Here is a 5,670-nt window from a genome sequence, read left to right on the forward strand (position 1 = left end):
TTCAGTCCGTGTCTGAAGAAAATGCTCTGCGCATTTGGTTTGAAATTTCCCGATTTTTCTTTTAACATCATATTAGCTTAAAGTATTACAAAACAGAGGCCCATTATGTAGAACATTTTGTATCATGCTTAACTGTCTAGCATATTAATGTAGAGGGGATGCATTTTAATGACTGAGCCTGCCAATATTTGTATCCCCTGTCTATTGTTGATATGAAACGTAAAGCAGTTGCACAGAGAATAAGTGTCATTACGTAGAAAAGGTGAAGTCCCTCTTAACTCTTCATTTTTTCAAGTTAGCAGAGGGATGCATTTTCTGGCATAGCAAATTATTACCTTGCCAATATGTGTAGGCCTTATATATTTTCCACAAATATAATTCTACTGATACAAAATGTATACCAGCAGTTCATAAAACAAGTGTGATTGTATAGAAAAAGTAATTTCACTCTTGACTCTTTATTTCTCCATGTAAGCAGGGGATGCATGTACAGCAAAGCCTATTATTAGCCTGCCAAAATATGCATGGCCTCTCCATGTTCTTCAAATATTATCCTATCGATATAAAACCCATACCAGTAATTCATAGAACATCTCTGATTATGTAGAAAAGGTGAAATCCCTCTTTAATTCTTTATTTATCCAAGTTAGCAGGGGATGCATTTTTTGGCAATATGGATGTCGAGCCTGCCAAAATATGCATGCCCTATCTATTTTTCTCAAATTTTATCCTATTGCTATGAAACTTATACCAGCAGTTCATACAACTACTCTGATTATGTAGAAAAAGTTATTTCACTCTAAACTCTTTATTTATCCAAGTTAGCAGGGGATGCATTTTTTGGCAATATGGATGTCGAGCCTGCCAAAATATGCATGCCCTATCTATTTTTCTCAAATATAATCCTACTGATATGAAACTTATACCAGTAGCTCATAGAACATGTGTGATTATGTAGAAAAAGTTATTCCACTTTTAACACTTTATTTCTCCATTTTAGAAGGGGATGCATTTTACGGCAGAGCCTATTATTAGCCTGCCAAAATATGCATGCCCCCTCTATTTTTCTCAAATATTATCCTACTGATATGAAACTTATACCAGTAGCTCATAGAACATGTGTGATTATGTAGAAAAAGTTATTCCACTTTTAACACTTTATTTCTCCATTTTAGAAGGGGATGCATTTTACAGCAAAGCCTATTATTAGCCTGCCAAAATATGCATGCCCTACCTATTTTCCTCAAATGTTATCCTATTGCTATGAAATTCATACCAGCTGTTCATACAACTACTCTGATTATGTAGAAAAAGTTATTTCACTCTAAACTCTTTATTTATCCAAGTTAGCAGGGGATGCATTTTTTGGCAATATGGATGTCGAGCCTGCCAAAATATGCATGCCCTACCTATTTTCCTCAAATTTTATCCTATTGATTTAAAACTTATATCAGCAGTTCATAGAACAAGTGTGATTTTGTAGAAAAAGTTATTTCACTCTAAACTCTTTATTTCTCCATTTTAGCAGGGGATGCATTTTACGGCAGAGCCTATTATTAGCCTGCCAAAATATGCATGCCCCCTCTATTTTTCTCAAATATAATCCTATTGATATGAAACTTATACCAGCAGTTCATAGAACAAGTGTGATTATGTAGAAAAAGTTATTCCACTCTTAACTCTTTATTTCTCCATTTTAGCAGGGGATGCATTTTACGGCAAAGCCTATTATTAGCCTGCCAAAATATGCATGCCCTACCTATTTTCCTCAAATGTTATCCTATTGCTATGAAATTCATACCAGCTGTTCATACAACTACTCTGATTATGTAGAAAAAGTTATTTCACTCTAAACTCTTTATTTATCCAAGTTAGCAGGGGATGCATTTTTTGGCAATATGGATGTCGAGCCTGCCAAAATATGCATGCCCTACCTATTTTCCTCAAATTTTATCCTATTGATTTAAAACTTATATCAGCAGTTCATAGAACAAGTGTGATTTTGTAGAAAAAGTTATTTCACTCTAAACTCTTTATTTCTCCATTTTAGCAGGGGATGCATTTTACGGCAGAGCCTATTATTAGCCTGCCAAAATATGCATGCCCCCTCTATTTTTCTCAAATATAATCCTATTGATATGAAACTTATACCAGCAGTTCATAGAACAAGTGTGATTATGTAGAAAACGTTATTCCACTCTTAACTCTTTATTTCTCCATTTTAGAAGGGGATGCATTTTACGGCAAAGCCTATTATCAGCCTGCCAAAATATGCATGCCCCCTCTATTTTTCTCAAATATAATCCTATTGATATGAAACTTATACCAGTAGGTCATAGAACATGTGTGATTATGTAGAAAAAGTTATTCCACTCTTAACTCTTTATTTCTCCATTTTAGCAGGGGATGCATTTTACGGCAGAGCCTATTATTAGCCTGCCAAAATATGCATGCCCCCTCTATTTTTCTCAAATATTATCCTACTGATATGAAACTTATACCAGTAGCTCATAGAACATGTGTGATTATGTAGAAAAAGTTATTCCACTTTTAACACTTTATTTCTCCATTTTAGAAGGGGATGCATTTTACAGCAAAGCCTATTATTAGCCTGCCAAAATATGCATGCCCTACCTATTTTCCTCAAATGTTATCCTATTGCTATGAAATTCATACCAGCTGTTCATACAACTACTCTGATTATGTAGAAAAAGTTATTTCACTCTAAACTCTTTATTTATCCAAGTTAGCAGGGGATGCATTTTTTGGCAATATGGATGTCGAGCCTGCCAAAATATGCATGCCCTACCTATTTTCCTCAAATTTTATCCTATTGATTTAAAACTTATATCAGCAGTTCATAGAACAAGTGTGATTTTGTAGAAAAAGTTATTTCACTCTAAACTCTTTATTTCTCCATTTTAGCAGGGGATGCATTTTACGGCAGAGCCTATTATTAGCCTGCCAAAATATGCATGCCCCCTCTATTTTTCTCAAATATAATCCTATTGATATGAAACTTATACCAGCAGTTCATAGAACAAGTGTGATTATGTAGAAAAAGTTATTCCACTCTTAACTCTTTATTTCTCCATTTTAGCAGGGGATGCATTTTACGGCAAAGCCTATTATTAGCCTGCCAAAATATGCATGCCCTACCTATTTTCCTCAAATGTTATCCTATTGCTATGAAATTCATACCAGCTGTTCATACAACTACTCTGATTATGTAGAAAAAGTTATTTCACTCTAAACTCTTTATTTATCCAAGTTAGCAGGGGATGCATTTTTTGGCAATATGGATGTCGAGCCTGCCAAAATATGCATGCCCTACCTATTTTCCTCAAATTTTATCCTATTGATTTAAAACTTATATCAGCAGTTCATAGAACAAGTGTGATTTTGTAGAAAAAGTTATTTCACTCTAAACTCTTTATTTCTCCATTTTAGCAGGGGATGCATTTTACGGCAGAGCCTATTATTAGCCTGCCAAAATATGCATGCCCCCTCTATTTTTCTCAAATATAATCCTATTGATATGAAACTTATACCAGCAGTTCATAGAACAAGTGTGATTATGTAGAAAACGTTATTCCACTCTTAACTCTTTATTTCTCCATTTTAGAAGGGGATGCATTTTACGGCAAAGCCTATTATCAGCCTGCCAAAATATGCATGCCCCCTCTATTTTTCTCAAATATAATCCTATTGATATGAAACTTATACCAGTAGGTCATAGAACATGTGTGATTATGTAGAAAAAGTTATTCCACTCTTAACTCTTTATTTCTCCATTTTAGCAGGGGATGCATTTTACGGCAGAGCCTATTATTAGCCTGCCAAAATATGCATGCCCCCTCTATTTTTCTCAAATATTATCCTACTGATATGAAACTTATACCAGTAGCTCATAGAACATGTGTGATTATGTAGAAAAAGTTATTCCACTTTTAACACTTTATTTCTCCATTTTAGAAGGGGATGCATTTTACAGCAAAGCCTATTATTAGCCTGCCAAAATATGCATGCCCTACCTATTTTCCTCAAATGTTATCCTATTGCTATGAAATTCATACCAGCTGTTCATACAACTACTCTGATTATGTAGAAAAAGTTATTTCACTCTAAACTCTTTATTTATCCAAGTTAGCAGGGGATGCATTTTTTGGCAATATGGATGTCGAGCCTGCCAAAATATGCATGCCCTACCTATTTTCCTCAAATTTTATCCTATTGATTTAAAACTTATATCAGCAGTTCATAGAACAAGTGTGATTTTGTAGAAAAAGTTATTTCACTCTAAACTCTTTATTTCTCCATTTTAGCAGGGGATGCATTTTACGGCAGAGCCTATTATTAGCCTGCCAAAATATGCATGCCCCCTCTATTTTTCTCAAATATAATCCTATTGATATGAAACTTATACCAGCAGTTCATAGAACAAGTGTGATTATGTAGAAAAAGTTATTCCACTCTTAACTCTTTATTTCTCCATTTTAGCAGGGGATGCATTTTACGGCAGAGCCTATTATTAGCCTGCCAAAATATGCATGTCCCCTCTATTTTTCCTCAAATGTTATCCTATTGATATGAAACTCATACCAGTAGCTAAGAGGATAAGTGTAATTATGTAGAAAAGGTAAAATCCCTCTTGACTCTTTATTTTTTCAAGCTAGGAGGGGGATGCATTTTTTGGCAATATCGAATTTGAGCCTGCCGATATTTGCATGCCATACCTATTTTCCCCAAATATCATCCTATTGATATAAAACTCATACCAGCAGTTAAGGGAACAAATGTGATTATGTAGAAAATGTTATTTCTTTATTATCGCTATTGCAAGGATACTGAAGGAAATAAATCTGACAATGCATCTTTGCTAAATGTAAAGCATGCACAAACCATTCTTATTTTGGTTTAACATAAAAATTAAATCACTTTGTTTTCATTAATTTCAACAAAAGAATATTCATAACAAAAGGTTTCCTTAACTCACTTGGAGAGTCCCAAAAAGATGTGAAGAGGTGCTTGGAAGTAACAAGGTGAGAAAAACAAGAACAATTATTGTTTATTATAATAAAAAATGTCATAATTGGATAACTAGAATGTTAATTTAACATTTTATCCTCTCAACAAGGACATTTATGAGAAGCAAAGGGATGAAAGTGTCAATGTGGAAATGTGAAACAGTATAACATGCCATCCAGGAAGGTGTGGTTTCATGTGGTGTGTTTGCCCTTAAAGTAAGTGCTGTTTAAATATATATATATATATATATGTATATATACATGGATGCACATGGTCCTCCAGAATGGTTCGGTAGTCCTTGGCAGTGACGCGCCCATCTAGCACAAGTATGGAGCCAAGGGAATGCCATGATATGGCAGCCCAAACCATCACTGAGCCACCCCCATGCTTCACTCTGGGCATGCAACAGTCTGGGTGGTACTCTTCTTTGGGGCTTCTCCACACTGTAACTCTCCCGGATGTGGGGAAAACAGTAAAGGTGGACTCATCAGAGAACAATACATGTTTCATATTGTCCACAGCCCAAGATTTGCGTTTCTCGCACCATTGAAACCGACGTTTGGCATTGGCACGAGTGACCAAAGGTTTGGCTATAGCAGCCCGGCCGTGTATATTGACCCTGTGGTGCTCCCGACGGACAGT

The sequence above is a fragment of the Xiphophorus maculatus genome, chromosome 23 (assembly GCF_002775205.1).
Source record: "Xiphophorus maculatus strain JP 163 A chromosome 23, X_maculatus-5.0-male, whole genome shotgun sequence".
NCBI classification, from domain to species: domain Eukaryota; kingdom Metazoa; phylum Chordata; class Actinopteri; order Cyprinodontiformes; family Poeciliidae; genus Xiphophorus; species Xiphophorus maculatus.